This window comes from Triturus cristatus, chromosome 11 (genome assembly GCF_964204655.1).
Source record: "Triturus cristatus chromosome 11, aTriCri1.1, whole genome shotgun sequence".
In the NCBI taxonomy this organism is placed as follows: domain Eukaryota; kingdom Metazoa; phylum Chordata; class Amphibia; order Caudata; family Salamandridae; genus Triturus; species Triturus cristatus.
In genome coordinates, this window is record NC_140594.1 from 220129620 (window position 1) to 220148924 (window position 19305).

At 43.6% G+C, this 19305-nt stretch overlaps 1 protein-coding gene across 2 annotated transcripts in view; it reads left to right on the forward strand.

The window, feature by feature from the left end:
* FAM222A (family with sequence similarity 222 member A) overlaps positions 1–19305 on the forward strand; it is a 218864-nt gene that overhangs the window by 21630 nt on the left and 177929 nt on the right. The window lies entirely within an intron of this gene.

Consider the following 19305-nt stretch of genomic DNA (forward strand, 5'->3'; position numbering starts at 1 on the left):
ATCTGTCTTCCGGGGGTCATATTTTTATGCACGTTGAGCTGGAGGCCAGAATTAAGCAGGCTTGTCATCAGCCGTAGCACAACACAAATAAAGCTAATACCCTGCAGTGGAAAGAGGTGATCCGAGATAAATATTCATAGAGCCGCCTGATTCAGCTGGAGACGTGCTACACGAGAGGGTGGGTGGTGGGAGAGGTGGGGTGGAGTTTGGGAGGTGACACTAAAACACTGTACATAGGCCTGTTTATTTAAAGGCGCACCAGTCACAAGAGCAGACACGGGACGGGTAGGAAGCCATTGCATTATTTCCCATTATGTGGTGTGGTGCGATGAGCAGGATTACTGCAGGGAAGACATTTTGTTTTCCTAGCATTATTGGAAAAAACCAATCACCGCTGCTCTTAATGAGCGTGCACTCAGGGTCATTCAGCTGGGTGAGTTCTGCTGACCTTAGGGCCATATAGCAGGAGTAAGCCTTATTTACATAACAGGATTCCATCTTGCTCACAGAAGAGGGGGAGAGCGCGGTCAATCTTAAACATACCTTAATATCGCGGCGGCCCTAGCAGAACAGAGTCCCCACTCAAACATTCCACATTCTTGTTTTATGCAATTTATACTTCAATCAGCCTTACTTCCAAAAATTAGACACGTTGGAAAGCTTTTTTTAATTTAGCCAATGCATATATATTTTGGTATGTGGCACACAATAATTTAAAGTGGGATTTTAAATCTTGACAAACCATAGGTGAGCAGTTAATCACACAGTGATGTATATATATGTGTCCGGGCCGGTGAATTTATGTCAAGGTCGCTTTGCAATAAATAATGAATTAAAGTGGGTTTTGAGGGATTATTTATCATGCACGTGTTTCGTGGACTGTCCTTCGAGCGTGATACAAGGGAAATGTATGGGTGGATGAGGTAATCACTCTTTATATCACTGAAACGCCTGAATACACTTAATTTTGGCTATTGATTTGTCTCCCAAGCACATATCCAATAGCACTCTTTAGAGTGGATCGTGAAATTTAATATCTCCATTGATAATTTGACTTGAGGGAAAACGTCTAGTGGATTTTTGCTTACTATAAGATTCTAGAGTGTTTCATTCTTCATTCATTCCAAGAGCTTCCCTGTCCTTGTCCAAAAAACATCTTACTAAAATAAACCATGTCACGACCCATGACTCCTGTTTCAATCTACCATCATTTCCTTGCTTAAGACAATGAATCTGAACATTGAAAAATGAGAACCAATAACGACGAACCTCTCTCGCTATATCTAAAGATACATTTCGTAAAGCACAGAATACATTTTATTTAGGATTACAAACTACCCTCTGGTGGCTGCAGGAGGTAAATTGAAGATAGACAGCCTGCACAAATAAGTCACTTCCTCAAGGTACAAGGATTATGTAGTTAGCTCTACACTTTACCCAGGTGTCGCATTTCCTGTCTAAGCTCTGCATCAGTAGATTCCTGGTATTAGAGAGATATGGACAGAAGCCTGCAGTTGGGCAGTCACAGGAATGCACTAGGCCTGGGCGCGGTGTGACCAAAAAACTCAGCCGCGCTACGCAGATTTCGGCAAGTGGCAGAGTGTGTTAGGTAGCTCTAATTGTGCAGTTTTTTACCGCCACGTGTTTGTCCCGCTCTGTACAATCAATGCAAACGGCACCATGCACTGCGTAAAAGTGCTCAGCTTCTTTTTGCCGCTTGATTAGATTTTCTATTCAAGCTGCAGCTTCCTCAACCCGAACGGAAGGTTTCTCAACGCAAGCGGTCGCGACCATCCGCGACCGCCCGCGTTGAAAAATCTTGCTGGGAAGTGGTCTACCGTTGGATTTTTCTCGCTTGCACTTGCCAACTTAAAGTTGGGAAGCACGAGTGAGGAAAAAACTTGCAACTCTGCATGCTCCGCAGAGCGTGGAAAACTCTGCAAACTCCATGAGCGGAACGGAGTTCAAAGCCCAGGTATAAAACGCACTTTCAATGGATGATGTTACAACATATGTACTGCATGCTGTTTTATCAGCATACCAGCCTTATTTTCCAATACAAAATATGATAAGTAAAGTCCCTTTTACAGGTTGAGTTTAAAGTGGAAAAATGCTCGACAAAATTTGAGAGAAGAGAGAGCAATAATGTAGGGTTTGTAGCTATATAGACGGATGCGTGAACAGACTAGGTAAGCCAGATGGTTCTTAAATGCCATCAAATGCAATGCTATGTCTGAAACCTTTTGTACAGCTAGCACACATGACCTCCAAAGTCTGGTCATGTGCAGGATTATGCTGTCTTTGCGCTAGCATATGACAGGCATGCACAGCATAGCACCGTGGCCATCCTCATAGGGCCTCCAACAAGGCTCAAGAGATGTCAGAGTGCACCTTACTCAGAGGGACTGCCGGCTGAGAGCATCCCTATTCTCTCCCATTAAAGGCACGCTATTATGCACACTTACTCATGTATGTATCCCTTCATGTATCCCTTCATGGTGTCCTCTATGGACAACTGCTAAGTGCTTATGGTGCTGTACAATAATCCATGAATTGGTTTTTCTTGCCCAAAAGATGGTGGTACTGCCCCAAGGGACCGACTTATATGAAAAACTAATAAGCACTAGTGAAAGGTAAAAAAAATACCAGTACTTACTGGGCTAGTGCCACTGCAGCATCAACATGAATTATAATATGGCAGTTTGTTCTGCTTTAGGACAAGCACAAGTATAGATGTTAAAATAAAATAATGTTTGTTTTTTGCCCTGCTACAAAGTCAGCAATAGATATTACATAGCATGTGAGCATTATAGCAAACTATCCATAGGACCTTGCTATATTAAGTAGTACGTTCTACCTGCCCTAAAAACATAACAAAATAATAAACAGGCATTTGCAAATCCCATAGTCACCTTAAAAAAAGGCAAATGCTAACTGGCAGGGACATCCTAATGATTTTGGGGGCCCTGGGTCAAACCTATTCTGGGGGGCCCTGCCTGTAACAGCTTTGAATTTATGATCCAATTCCCTCTCTTTCCTGCCCTCTTTGGCCAGGTCACTGACAGTGCAATGGCACACTGGTCCAAATTGTAAATGTGTTTACATCTAATATTCAGGGATAGTGAGGTGTGTATTCAATATTGTAACACTGTAGCAGTTCACTTATATTATTGCAAATAATTTCTGACACCCTCTCATTTCCCATAAGTGAGGTCCTGTTTTGATGTAAAAGAACCTTTTCTATGGCTGTGTTATGAAACCTTTCTCTGTAATCTGTTTAAGAAGTATTTAACGTTATCAGGGCAAGACTCTGCAGAACAAAGCTGGCTCTACAGGGGACCCCCTGAAAGGCTGCAGCCCTAGATCAGCGCCCACTTTGCCCATGAATTAACGTCTCTTTTAACAGATTAACTTTGAAAACATCTGTGCATTTTAAATGCACTATTCTAAAATGGCCATCGGCCAAGTTTGAATGGTAAATTATGAATACCAAAAATGCCTTCAGTGCATCGCGGGATGCACCAACTGCCATTTTGGATTTTTTAATTGACACTTCCAATATTGTCTACTGCCAATTTATAAAGGTAAATTCAAAGTAATATGTAAAATGCACGCAAGCACCAAAAAAGTGAATGGTTTGGTAGCACTTTGAAGGTGTTGGGCCCCTGAAAGAAAATAATAATGAAAAAATTAAAAACTGTAAAAACAGGCCGGGAGAAGGGAAGCAACACTGTCCCGGCATTATAGTATTCCATCCAACAGGAGAAAGTCTGTGCCCATATTCGAAATAAGGAATTAAGTTCTTGAGTAATTTGAGGTCTTTGCCACATGCCATACTTAAACCTCCCCGGCGAGGTTAAGATGCATCATGACTTCAAGTTAACAATGAGCGAATTCTTTTAATAAAGTCAGCCAACATTGCTCGCTAGGAAAGGGAATCATGTGGGTGGCTTCACTTGCAGAGATCCTACGATTAAAGTGTTTGTTTTTGACCAATTTCGTGCAAACCACTGATTCTGTATCCAGTGCTGGAATGGTCTTTGAGCCATCAAAGACCATGTAAAGGGAAGGAACTCGGCCGACTTGTCCTTGTTCCCTTTTCCCTCCAAGCATATGCATAAAGATGACAAGATCACAGATTACAAGTTATGCCACTAAGTAATATTACTTCATCCAGAGGTTTTTATGTATCCATTAAGGAGAAGGGAGGAAAAGAAGGATCCATATTTAACTCCACAAGACGCTCAAGTGTTAAATTTGTAGTTAGGTTCCCTCAATTCCAAGTACGGATCTTGGCTTTTGAGATGGGTCAACTTTGACCTCACCTCTTGATTTATGATCTAAAAACCCCAAAATGCAGCAGCTCAGCATGAATTTAGGCCTGAGGTGGTTCCATATCGGCTTAGTCACTCTATTGATGCAGCACTTCGCTCATCGTTGGACAGAACCAGAAGGGGACATCATCCTTTGAAGCAGCAAATTGGTGCACGACGCTGCTCCTGAGGAACCACTGCATTCCTTCAGACTCCTGACAGTCCACCAGGAGAGCAAAAGATTCCCTAATTGGTTTTTGAAGACCACATTCCTGCAACTATATGTCTAGGTGTCTCCCTATCACATCACTGTGCACTCTGGTTTCCTCAAACCGATGCAGAACAGCTGTATTTTATTTCTGGGTCTCTGATATTAAATATTTAGGTTGGTCACAATTTTTAACTCCATAAAAATAAAGACAGCCCGAGTCTGCCATCCAGAGATGTAATTGGCGTGCAGCCGCCGCAGCACTTTTTTTATTTAGCTTCAGAGAACAGAACAAGACAGAAATGTTAGACCCAATTAGCAATAACATACCAGCTGAGCCTCAGTAGGTGTGATAACAAGCCCTCATATGGCTCTTCTTTCTCCCAGGGTTAAGTGTGTGTGCTCCATCGGAAAGAGTTATCTGTGAGCTAAAAGTCCCAATAAATAGAATAAGTATGAAATATTTACCTGCTGAGGTGTAACACTGCCAGTTATTACCAAAGTAACATAATTTTGAATTGATTTGACCTGCAGACATTGTAATGTATGACAATTTAACTTTAAACATTTTCCAAGCACGTTGCAGTTATTTTTCGCACATGCTCTGAGCAAAACCTGGACCCTTCTGCTTCTCTGAAATAGTAGGTAGGATTCCTTCAGCTCATCCAACGCAGAAATGCCATTCTGAGAAGAAGGAGATGAAGAAAGAGGGCAGCAAGAGAGGAACATGAAGCTGCTGGGGCCTCATTAGCTCTAAATATCAACGCTATGTCTGCCACTTTTATGTCATGGTGGCACTATCTACATATCCATCGCATCAAGCTTTAAAAGACTTACTTCAATGGGATAATAGTGTTTCGTGTGGGGGCACAACATTCTATCCTGCGTCCTATTTCCTGTGAGTGATAGATATGTTAAAAAATATCCTGGAAGGGTTCTTTTTATGCTGGCTTCGGGTCTTACAGCTCTCCACCTAGCCCATGTGAGCTGTGACAACATTGTGGCAAAGGATCATCTCTGTAAGAGTGTTCGACTAAATGACAAACATATTCAGAGTTGTGCCTGTAAATTATCCTTCAATCCATGGAATGCGTGATCAATGCTGCATGTGTGAATATGCCTAATCTACAAATTGCATAGTGCATGCATACATTAGATTCGGACATGTATCCAAAGTACGGCATGTGTGTAGATCACATTAATTTGTGTGAAAGTCACAATTTGTGAATCACGCATTAGAAAATGCATACATAATTATGGACCTATGTGTGGAGAAAGATATGTGAGCTGGTACCTTTGATCCACTGAAGGCTCCCAAAAATCCCTTTGTAATTCTTTGTAGAATTAATATATTTTGAATTTAAATCATAAACTATATTCATTGTTCTTCTATCACTCAACATGAGTGACTTGCTGTATCACTGGACGACAGCCAAACCTCTGACTTCCAGTTAGCAAAAATGGTTATTAATGCAGTGGACCGTTTCCTTGCATGCATAGAATTATTGGGTACAAGTAATTATTCGTGACTGTAATCAAAACGAATTCCCTAGCCACAATGGCTATATATCTTGATAAAGAATCACTGAATTGGTCTAAGGGTTAACAGAAGTATGTCCAGTAAATTGAGGGAAGATCTTTGCATGAGAGGCACTGACATACAGGTACACATATAAGTTGTGCATAGCCTTCGTCTCCTCGCCCCATTTGCCTCCTGGGTAGCAGAATTTATGTGCCATTCGGGATTCGCAGAAGGAACCATGGCCTTTCATTGTGCCATCTATGCTCTCATAGAAAGACGGCCGCCCCACGCGAATGGACAAGAGTTCTTTATTCTGCTGGGTCGAACCCTACAATCAGGCTCTTCAGTTCACAGCCGCGGAGAGCTCCCACAAATGTGATATTCATGGGATCCCAACGAAACCTTAATTGGGCCCAGATGTAAAATTAATCTCATTGACGAATAAAAAGAGTTGAGCGTCTGAATCAGGCCAATGTTCCTACTTGGACCCGGCTTTCCAAAGACACAAAGATGCTTCTCATGTAGCGGACATTGGCCCCATACAAATAAACCTCTCTGCTTTCACTTCTCTAAGCGAAGCAGTGACATAGTACTTACTAGCCTGGTGACACAAAGGTAAAAGGGGCTTCTTTACGCCTATGTGTTGTGTTGAAGGGTGTCACAGTGGCATTGGAATGCATTAGACGTACTTTTCATGGGGCACAGCACTTTACAAAAGTAGTCCATCCAGTCAGTTGGAAATCTGGCATGCATTAGAAATAGTTAGAAGCAGTGAAGACCCTTTTGTTGGCATACATTGTGGTAATTGTAGCTGCATTTATATAGCGCTTGCTACACCTGACGAAGAGGTGAAGCGCTTTGTGTCGAGAAGCACGCTACACCAAAACCCACGGTTAGTGGTCAATCCAGTGGTATTGTTGGTTATTGGGATTAGTAATGTGTTCTCAAGAAAAAAAAATACATTCCCTGCACTTCCCCCATTTTCTTTGCAGTAGGTTAAAATTAATACCAGTTAGGTGTGATCATTAGTAGGGGCAATGTGGTTTCAGGCAAATGGTTGATAGATATCTTAGTTTGCAGGGATAGGGTTTTAAAGAAGGAGAAGTTGTGATCTATGAAGTGGTCTGTGAGACATTTGCAGAATGACAACATGAGAGATTAAAGCAGACAGCATGGGACTGGGAGGAGCTATACTCAGATATAGAAGGCACCAAGGCGAAGGAGGGTCAGGAGAGCTTCACTCTGAAGGAAGAAAGCAGAGGCGTCAAGCCGAAGTACGCCAAGGTCTATTTTCTTGCAGGGTTTTAGGAGCATAGTTTGATTTGTGCACTTTAATGGACAGGGCTTTGAATTTGTTTAAAACAATATTTAATACTGACTGTATCTATGTAGTTTAAAACATGTATTAGACAACTTGATTAGACAATTAAGTGGGGGTCTCCTGCAGAGCCTGTGATTTTGCTGCTACTGCCGTCTGTGTAATAGGTGCCTTAAGCAAGTTTAGTGGGCTTCCCACAAAACAGGCCTAGAATCCATCTGGGAAGTTAAAATGACCTTACAACCAGACTACCCAACTAGTCGGAGATGAGGAGGTCCTACTCATTGCAGTGAGATGGGACATCTAAATGTTACAATTGCTTACATATATGTATGCTGTATTTATATTGCTCGAAAGTTGCCACAAAGCTGCAGAATGTTGGGCAGGGTTCAAGACAAAGACATAGTCTACGTATGTTTGGAAGGGTAGCTGGTTTTGAAGTTCAGAAATAGGCTAACATTGCATCATGGTGTAGTGTTCTTTAGAGAGGTGTGTCTCCTGGTGCATCACGGTGTAGTGTTCTTTAGAGAGGTGTGTCTCCTGGTGCATCACGGTGTAGTGTTCTTTAGAGCGGTGTGTCTCCTGGTGCATCACGGCGTAGTGTTCTTTAGAGAGGTGTGTCTCCTGGTGCATCATGGTGTAGTGTTCTTTAGAGGTGTGTCTCCTGGTGCATCATGGTGTAGTGTTCTTTAGAGAGGTGTGTCTCCTGGTGCATCACGGTGTAGTGTTCTTTAGAGAGGTGTGTCTCCTGGTGCATCACGGTGTAGTGTTCTTTAGAGGTGTGTCTCCTGGTGCATCATGATGTAGTGTTCTTTAGAGAGGTGTGTCTCCTGGTGCATCACGGTGTAGTGTTCTTTAGAGGTGTGTCTCCTGGTGCATCATGGTGTAGTGTTCTTTAGAGAGGTGTGTCTCCTGGTGCATCATGGTGTAGTGTTTTCTTTAGAGGTGTGTCTCCTGGTGCATCATGGTGTAGTGTTCTTTAGAGAGGTGTGTCTCCTGGTGCATCACGGTGTAGTGTTCTTTAGAGAGGTGTGTCTCCTGGGTATTCCCCAATTCTGCTGCAATTTAGGAAGTCCTGATGGATATGAGGCCAGATCCTGGGTTCGAAAGTGGGACCGGCCTGTTGCCTTGTTTTTACCTTTTATTTGCACTTCCTCATTTCCATTTGGAGGGAGCCCTGGCTGCAGGCATCAGAGAGGGTGAGCTTGTCCGCCATACAGGTGGCGGTGCTGGCCGTGAAGGCTTTGCAGATATGATGTTGCTGGTTTCGACGATAGTGCGGGCCGGCATGGGCAGCCAGTGGAGTTTCCTCAGGGTGGATTGATGTGGTCATATGTCTTCAGGCCCTTGATGAGGCATGCTGCTGCTTATAGGATGCCCTAAGGTAGGGACAAGTACAGTGTGGGCGATCGTGGAGCAGGGCACTGCCGCCACCTATCCATTTCAGAAGAAAATGACCATCGTAGCATATGAGGTACTGTCTTTTCCATTGAATTTCCTACCCCGTTCCTCTCCCTGATGCACATCCACTCCCCTTCCCCACCTATTTTCAGTTTCCCTTCCCTGCCTGCTCAGTCCCCCTTAATAATACACTTTCCCCCTACTCTGGGCGCGCTCTGTATTTGGCTCCGTGTTTTATCTCTTGTCAATGCAGAAACAATGCAATCTAATTTCAGATAGCTGACAAATCAAGTCACGCAAAGTGGCAGTTTAATTGCAAACAGTTTTTATGGGTTGTGGTTGCATCTGTGCCACCATATGCATAAATATCCTGATTTACCCAACAAATCGACTTTGAGGGAACAGATTACGAGCAAGCCTAGCCAAATCGGCAGTGAGGGTCTGTACTGTGTCTCGTAAACCTTTTAAAAGCAAGTTGCATTGCTTTTAAAAGGGAAATTAAAAGATTTAGTGTATGTACGTGGAGGGAGAGCAGCCCTGCCAGCTGTGTATAAAGCTTTAACCATGCCGTGCAGAGCTCTCAAACCCTGTGTGCACAATTGTATGAATTTTGCAGGTGAAGGTGACATTTAAAGTATATGGCTGTGAACAGTGGAGCTCAGAAAGCTTGAATAAGATTGTGAAAAAGTATGTTTATGGATCTGGGTACAGATTAGGAGAAACAAAGCCAATAGCTGTGGTATTGCTGCCAGTTTCTTTTTATTTTGTCAATGCTTGTTTTGTCATGGTGTTTGTAAAACTTTATTGTTGGAGCTACTGGGGCATTGCCGATATAGAAACAAAAAAAACTTGTTAAAAGTAAAAGTATTTTTGGTCTTAAAAAGCACATATAGCCATGGTAGCTCCTGGCACTAAAGGGCACAACCGGAAGAGCAAAATGCCAGCACTCAGGATGAAGTTAGCCAATGGCTGGAGGTGTCTGACCCACCGTCCTAGGTGGTATGGTGTAGTAGACAGAAAAAAAATATTAATGACACAGCAATAGACCAATGGATGAAGGCGGCTAACTGAATGCCCCTATAGGAAAGTATATTTCATATATAATTTGAATTAAATCAAAAGGTCTAGGCAAATGCCAGACCTACAAAATAGTGCCACTCACACCCAGCACAGAGCCATTTCTTTCTTTTGGCAACTTTCTCTTTTATTCTTCATCTAGTGGGCCTTTGTTTCAGTCACTCCCTGGGCTAGCGATGGTTGTAGCTGTCCTGCCAGTCTCACATTTTCCAAAAAAGCTTCCTAAAAAATAAATGCAATTTTATTTATATACACAGAGGCTTTCGGTCTTCCGTCTTCATCCATTGGTCTGTTAAAGTGTCATTCACACTTTGCTTCTGCCCACATCAGCATATAGCATGGGAAATGGGTCTGCCTGTTTAGCTCATTGGCTCTGGGTGAAGCATTTTCATTGGGCTCATCCAGTTAAAAAATAGTCAATTTCAGTATCAGGGCTGGTGGGTCGATCTCTGCATCGTTTTCTGCTTTCATTACATGTTTTTTCTTTTTCTTTTACTTTGCAATGAGTCCTTTTCATTTATTTTTATAATGAATATCGACTAGGCAGAATTTTTTCTACTTTAAAACTTTTATTGCCTATTGCATATGTTTGCACAAATAAATATTGCACACTCGCCACAGCCAGTCCTATTGGCCTGTGTGGTGCTTGTTATTAGTTCTCCGGCGCACCTCTTTAGTAGCAGAGAAGCGGCTTGAGAAAAAACGATCCGGATAGAAAACTGGGGTGGCGCAATGGCTTGCCAGCTAGTGAGTGAAGAGTAGAAAGGCATTCCTAAGCCCCTGTGACCACTACCTCCCAGGTCAGGTCACCTCTGCCACATGTCAGAACATGGATGACAACTGAGGTAACATGAAACTTAGGCCTACATCTGCTTTCTAGAAGTGACGCCCTAGGGTTGAGATACTTTTGAAAGCAGTGCAGTGTTTTTTTATGTCGCTTCTGTTGAATGTACTGTCCCAGGTTGAACACGCTCTCTTGACCAATAGGAAGGATCATCTCATTCCCAGAGGACGAGGAGGGACTACGTGGCAGTTCTGATCTGGGTCAGGGAGTTGGCACTGTTTACCTTCCATATATAGCACCGTGTTCCAAAGTCATGTGTTTATCATGGGAAACAGCCTTTACCACGAAGGCTTTTCTATGCGTTACGTTTACAACGGTACACTTACCTCGTAAACGTCTTCACAACGCGTATTGCTTCCATGACCGTCTTTACCACGCAAGCAACGTCTTCACGGACGTCTTCTTCCTCATACGAAAAAATGCGTCAGTCCTTTTTTAGTGTCGGCGAAGACGTGAGAAAAAGGCAAAAAAAAGAAAAAAGGGGGCTTGGGGGGGTCTCCCCCCCCCCCCCCAAAAAAGCGTGGTACAGGAAAAATCGAGGTAAAGGCTATGCGTAGAAAATAAATTCCGGTGTAACGCATGCGTGGTAAAGGCATGCATTGCAACGGAATGCATAGTAACGACATATATTTGTTTATCATAGGTAAGAGGTGTGATGTGGCAGGTCTTATCGGCCTCTCATGATCATGCTGTGACAATAATATCCCACATGTTCTGCTTCAGGAGCTATTATGGGTGCAAGCTTGCGTGCAAGAGGAGGCGCTTCGGAATGCCACGTGTGCATGAGTAAGGGCAGCAGAGACAATTTAACGACACTGATATATAGGTTGGATCATCTGACTCTCCATATATGGTAGTGGCACTTCGCACTGGTCTGCACTTGACCTAAAAGCATGCTTTAAAACATTGCAGGTGGAAAACTTCCATAAAATAAATAATAAAAAAGAATTGCATTTATTCAGGGACATCAGTGGAGAAAGCTTCAGGGGTCCGCTCTGGCAAAAATGCAGGGAATACAGGGGGAAAAGGATCGCAAGAAAAACTCCACCCAAACATCAAACTGGCCTCTTTAGGTCTGGCGTTAGCCTGCTCTTTTTTTATTTTCGGAAAATAAACATATATTATACTTAATTAGAAGGGCTTTCAGTCAGCCCTCTTTGTTTATTGGTCTGCAGTAGTATCATTCACATATAGCTGCTGCCAACCACAACATGCAGCATCTGGCAGTGGGTCAGCCCACTTCAGCTGTTGGTTTCTTTCAGTGTGTAAAGTGTTGGTCCGCCCACACACTGTGTTACCACCTACACAGAAAGAAGCCCCAAGTACTTTTTCTTTAAAAAAAAAAGTTCTCTTGTTTTAAAAAAATCATTGGCAACGTCAAAGAGCTAGCAGCCAACACTAGGTCTAAGGGCTTTGTCAGTGCTTAGTGACTTTGAAATCTCGATTTCATTTCACAGAGATGGTGTATTATACTGTAGTTGCATTTATTTGGTGCTTCATACCCCTGAGGTGGTGCTGAAGTGTGTTGTGACCAGGTGATACACTACAGAGAATGGTGTGCTTGGTTTCAGCTCCGCGGTGTGGCCTAGGTGGGAGTGTTTTAGTGTCATGCTTGAGGGCTAGAGTTGTGCTCTTATCATGTTATGGGTAGCTAAACCTTGATAAGTAGTGAGGTACGAAGTAGGACTGGGTGGAGTTTGCGGAGTTCTGCTACTGGTAACTCCGCAAAGTGACCAAAAAACTCTGCCGCGCTACGCGAGTTCCGCAAACTGGGGAGTGCATTGGGTCACTCTGTTCGCACTGATTTTCTGTGCTGGGTGTTTGTCCCATGATGGAAAATGAGCACGAACTGCACCATACAGAACACAAGGGTGTTGCTTCTTGCTACCACTCTAGTAGATGTTTTACCCGAGGGCAGCTTCCTCAAAGCAAACGGATGGTTTCTCAACGCCAGCGGTCGTGACCATTTGAGACCACCTACAATCATAAATCTCGCTGGGAGGTGGTCTAGCGTTGGATTTTCCTTGCTCGCACTCACTAACTTAATGTTTGCGAGAGATAAAAATGGAACAGAGTTTTTTGGAGCCGCTTAACCCTAGTACAAAGTAGTGAATGGTAGGGCACATAAGCCTATAAGACGTTTGTGTTTGGCAAGGTTTGTAAATGCAATGTGGCCTATGTTGCACGTGTTTGGGTGTCATCCACAGAGGCTAATCAGGTCCTGTCTGCAAATGTGAGGCTGCACTTAAGCATACAGTGAAGGAAAGCGAGAGATAGCTGTGAGCGTATTTGCACCTACCAACCTTGAGGGATATTTGGTGTCAGAGCTTAGTGGGTCTGAGCTTGAGTTCTGTGGCAACCATGCCCATCTTGTGATGCTGGTGGTCCTGTCTGCTGATTTGGGTCGGACTGCCCTATAGGGCAATCTGGCAGTGCCCGCAGGGCTGGTCAGATAGGTCAGTGTGTTTTCCAGTTTTTGGGCTGTTTGTTGCCTGTTTAATGCTCTAGAGAGCTGAGTGTTTTACCGCTGATTTCCATGATATTACCACAAATATTGTATGCAGTAAGCACAAGTTCATGCAGTCTCCCATACCTTGCAAATCACCTATAGCGCATGTCTTTGCAAGTTCAAGAATAGCCAGATTTGCAGAATGTGGGCCACTTTTGTAGTTACTTGGTTAGCTAAAGGCAGGCACTTTTATTTTGGTGACCGGGCCTATTTTCTGTCCCAGTCTGACCCTGCTGCCAGTTGGCGGGGTCCTTCATCACAGTGTACCATTAAATTGAGTAACAGTAATACTTTGTTATTTACAGCGCTTAGAAACGACCTAGCTATGGTCATAGCCACTGGAATTATGCAGTTGTGCAGCTGTGATTTTGCCACATAATCCATCATCAACTGCATAATCTGCAGCTTTTAACAAAAAAATTATTTCTTACTCAAACGGTTTAAAAATTACTGAAAGCTGATCCCCTTTGTATTGCCTATTGCTATATTTGGGTGTTAAACGGGTACTAATGAGGTGCAGCCAATGCTCAGACGGTGTTAACAAGTGTAAAAATTACAAAATAATGCAGTAATGCTACCACAAGATGTGTCGCATTACGCCACATAATCTGCCTTTACGTGCTGCATAATTTAGCCAACCCTGCCGCCTAATTTGTCCCTCCCCTTCCGCCTAATTCCGGTGTCCTTGGCTATGGAACACAGTGCTATGTAAAAAGCGCCCAGCCAGGTCTTTGCTGCCTCCCTGCACTCCTTTCATGTATGACCAGCATGTCTTCACTTTGTTCTCTCTTCTCTGAACTGTCCTTTCTGTGCAGCCGTAAAGTGCCTGGGAAGCTGTCACTTTCTCTGAGTCAACACGCCATGACCTCGAGGCTTGTCCCCTGCCTGTTATCAGCCAGATAACCAGATGTCTGCCATTTGATATCGCTCTATCCCACTTTATGGCACTGATCGATGCATATCGATTTTCTCCTGTGCAAACCTGAACTGGTCAGAGCCGCTTTCTCTCCTTGTCTCTTCTTGTTTCCACTGCACGCGGAGGGCGGCCTTTTGTTTCATGTGGTTGGAGCCTCTCTTCTGCAATCTGCTGGGAGACAGCCCCCGGACCCGGAGAGCAAGCCCTCCTCTCTGTGAGACAGCATGCACCACCTGCATGGATGACACCTCCTGAGATGGGTACTCTATGGTTAACCTCACTGACAACGAAAAATAAAAATGTGCTGCTAAATTACGTATATTGCTGGGCCTTTTTTGCGAAAAAGGCAAAATTCTTACAAAAAATAAATACTAAAGTTGCTAATTATATTTTTTCTCAATGTATTTTGTTTGCTTTTCTTTCTTAAATACTCCACCGTTTTGGAAGGTTTTCGCCATGTTGGAAAGTCGTACAGTGGTTGTCCTCCGTGCTAAACGTGGTTCTGTTCTTGGTGAGATAGCTCAGTTGGCCTGAGGACCTGCCGAGGTTCGAGTTGAAGTGGGGCAACTTCTGCCTTTCAGCCTACCGAGTATGCTAAGACGGTCCCTTTTCTGTTCGGTGATGATAAATAAACTCTGTTATTCATTCACCCGGAGACAGCACAGTTTGTGATATGAACTATAGACATACTTGCCCCTGCCCAGAACCTTCCAAACCCCTGCCTTGTCTAAATAGACCCGGTTCCCAGTAGGAAGCGCAGAGGTATGCCAACAAACCTTCCATCGCTAAAAACAAACCTACCTGAAAGGAAAGAGTAGGTTCAAGTGGATGTAAACATCTTCCATTCCATTCTTCCAGCTGGTCCTACCAGGCCACCCTGACCCCGTTTCCTACATCCTTGTCCAACCTACACAGAAAATACTGAGTGATTGAGTCCAAAGGCCTGTGCGATATTTTCCCTAACACTCTTGTATTTTTGACAATTCCTGCAATTTCACTGTAGGAAATTATGCGAAATGCCAGAAATTGTTACAGCGCAAAATTTCGCACACTTTCTTTCTGTTAAACACTGGTTCGTCAAGAATATGTCTCCTAGGAGAAATGTTGGAGCAGGAAATTAGTTATGAGAGAAATTTTCGAATCAAACTAGTTCAGCTGTTAGTGCCTCGAGGGACTTTTGTTTGCGAAGTAAGCTCTATTAATCAATTTTGATTCGAGATGGCCCCAAAATGCATTTTGCATACTTAACGAGTAATTGTGCGTAATTTTCCCGAAATGCCCTTCACACAGCGGTATTAAACAGCACATTACTTTTCACACAACTAGGTGAGATGTCCTAATTGCCTGTAATCCCACCTAGCACGTCTTTGCTGTTCTCCATCGTAGTTTGGAATCTATTAGGATTTTAGAAAAAAAAATATCAATTGAGCGAGGGAACATAAATACTTAAAATGATCTAAAAGTACATTCAAATTAGATACTGAACAGAATAATAGACCAATAACTAAGTCTCAAACCCTAGAAAAACCCAACAAATTAGCTGAAAAATAGCGGCCTTAGCCGCAGCCTTACGCCGCTCGTGCGCATGCCGGATTTCCGTAGCCGAGTCCTCCAGGTGTGCGGCTGGCGAGTTTCACGCGTGAGATGATGGACACTGATGTTTGACTGATCTGTGTTCTGCTTCTGCCTACAGCGACTGTCTCCTCCCCGCGTAGAGCGAATCAGAAGAACAGCGGGGGCTGTCGCTCCTCGCTCGCTTATTAGCCTCATTTGCTCCCATGAGAGTAATGATGTGCAGAAGCGTTGATGAAAGTCTCTCACTAATATTATGCCACCTTGCGGGGATCCTGATTTTTATTACAGCCCAGGTAAAGCCAGCTCCTAATTCTGAGAAAACCTTGGCTTGTTGACCTCAGCCTTCCATGGCCCTGTCCATCACTATTAAAGGTCCTATTCTTCCATTGTGATTGATTTTTAGGTCTGGTGTTAGCTAAAGCCTTTTAATTGTACTAAAAGTGTATGTGTAATACACCTGTAGATGCTTTAGGCCATTCCCCTTCGTCCAATGGTCTTTGATCTGTCATTCTTATTTTCTTCCACCTACTACACCCTATAGCCTGGGGCTGAGGGTCAGCCCACTGCAGCCATTTGGTAAGTTCATTTTGAGAGATGGGATTCTGTCCTCTCTCAGTGAGCACATCCACACACAATATGGTTCCTTTCAGTGGCAATGGCAATATGGGATTTTTTCAGATTAAAAAATTGTTTTGTTCTAAGCGAATGTTTTTTTTATATATGGGTGTGTGTGTGAGGGCCTCTTGACAAAACAAAAACAATAATTGGCATATTGACAAAGCGAAAATGCTGGCAGTCAACACCAGACCTATTGTCTTTGCCAATTCTCGTAACGTTTATAGACAGGGAAAAACCTGTTTCCCAATTTGTGTCTATTTTAAAAAATGAACAAACTTGGTCTTCGTTTAAGTGTCTCTCGGTGCTGCCAGTAACTAGTGCCAGGGCAACAGATGTGTATATTGATTACATATTGAGATTAAAAATGCAAGTTTTCTAATGCACCTTAAATAGGTCCCTAAGTACACACATACTAGCCCTACAATGCTAATGCTTTCAGGTAATTGTACTGTATCATTATATACAGATATTTGGTGCCCTAAATGCCAACACTACATAAGAAAAAAAAAAAAATTACCTATACCTCTAGTGACTTCAACACTTATTCATATGAAGTAAGATAAACGAAAATTAATACGTTTACCTAAGCAGTAATTTCTGCCTTTTATTTATTTTATTTACCCTCTAATCCTTGGGGCCAAACCCCTCCTTTTTTGATAAAACTAAATGCCAACAGGCATCGAAGTGTGACTCTACATTTATCAACTGAATAAATGTGGAAATATATTTTATAGAAATATATTTCGTAGGTGAAAATACATTTTCACCTACACAAAAAAATCCAAATAAAGCAAATGAACTAAATAAAAATACAGATGGATAAATGCAGAAGGAAAGGTCCAACATGGATACCATGAAACCAAGAGCCGTATTGATGATGCTTTACAAACACGCGCCGCCTTCTTAGTCTTCTGGAAGTAGACTGGAGTACTATTGCAGCTTCAGAGGGATGAAGGGATGCTCTAGTCGTGCCGCTCATGGCACCTGCCACTCATAGGTGTATGGTGGTTGTAGGGCTGATAACAATAACTACTTGTTCACATAGGATTTGAGAGCATCAGAGTGATGGAAACCCCACTGTCAGCAATTATTGGAAGAGGTCCAAGAGGGGTGAAATATACATACTACTCCAAAATCCCAGTGTCTGTTTTCCTGTTTTGCCCCAGTTGATTCACAACAGTCTACCACCATTGGGTGGAGTGTCCCAATCACACTGTAGCCCTTCTCCCTCTGGCTAGGTCATTTAAGCCACTCTCCCTTGATTCAGATGTTGCTGCGGTTCGGAATTATAACTCATGGAGAGGATGTTTAATAGCTGTTACACCCCTCAGCCGGGGGCTGTAACGCTATATTTTAACAAAAGTGCATGTGTTTACTTACCTTTGTGTAAACTACAGGCCATACATTTGAATGCAGGTTGAAGTGACATCCTTTCGTCCTTTAACAGTGGATAAAATGAGTACCATTGAACTGTTACTGCTCATTTATAATTTCGAGTAATGTGCAATATTTCTGTGAGAGTTTATTTCTTGGAAATAAAGTTTGAATACGAGTTCAATTGAACTGGTTAAGTGTGACATTATATTTGCAATCGTACATATCCACATAACAAGCTCACTAGAGTGGCAGACACCACTGGGGGGGGGGGGGAGGGGGAGGGAAATAATGGGCTATTGCTCCAAGGGAACCGGCGGTGGTTAAAGCGGACAAAGGTACCAGTTACTAGGTTGCATAGTTGTCCTTAGCTGGAAATATATAAGAAGGTTGAGGATAAAACTAGGGTGATAAAGTTGGCATTACATGGGTGAGGACAAAACTAGGGTGATAAAGTTGGCGTTACACAGGTGAGGACAAAACTAGGGTGATAAAGTTGGCGTTACACGGGTGAGGACAAAACGAGGGTGATAAAGTTGACGTTACATGGGTGAGGACAAAACAAGGGTGATAAAGTTAGCGTTAGATGGGTGAGGACAAAACTAGGGTGATAATATTGGCGTCATATGGGTGAGGACAAAAGTAAAGTGATAAAGTTAGCGTCACATGGGTGAGGACAAAAGCAGGGTGATAAAGTTACTTTAGTTACATGGGTGAGGTCAAAACTAGGGTGATGAAGTTGGCGTTACACGGGTGAGGATAATACTAAGGTGCTAATGTTGCAGAATGGCAGAATGAGTTATCAAAAAAATACCTTATGGTCACTATAACTTTTACATGTCTCTGTGTGACATCATCAGCATACGTGCAGATGTCTATTACACAGGTGCAGTGGGCCACTCGCACTTCTCCACGGGACCATTGAATTGATTGATAGATGGAGGTTGGCAGATGTTTGGCTGAGCCCGCAGCACCATCTTTCTTCAGAAGTAGACATCCATTATCAGACAGACTCTCTGTAGAAATCCGCAGCCATATATCGTCTCTGCTGACGCAGCTCATTAGTGAGTGCCACTCATTTGCATCCCTCACTGCCCGGCGCGCGACGGCCCGGGCATTAAATCTCCCTCACTTTGTCTTACAAAATGGACGGCGAGAGCGATGGACTCTGCGAAATTGAAAGAGAGGGTGGGTTGTGCAGGCTCGTCACCTCATTAGGTCGGGGCAGTGGGCGCAGAGGGTCGTGCCGTCCGCGTTGGGGGGAGCACACCCTCCGCGTCTCCCCCATCTGTCGACTGGTTAAGGCCAGCGCGCCCCCTCAATGCCTCTCTTGTGAAAAGAGCCGTCCCCGTCAGAAGGGGTTCTCGAGGCCACACTGGCATGCCCGTAGAGCCGGGCCCGGGGTGATGCGAGGGGGACGCTTTGTTTCTGCGGGAACTCACAGGTCAGGATGGGGATCACGGTAACCCCAAAAACAGCCACGTCCGGTGAAAAATGGGCCTGTGCTTGCGAGAGGCCTCTTTTGTGAAGGGCGCAGAGGAAGAGAGACTGTGGTAGGCCGGCGGGGTGCAGGGCGACGGTAGCTCGATGGAGCCTTTCTCTGCAGCCCGAAGGCGAGGGCGGCGGGGCA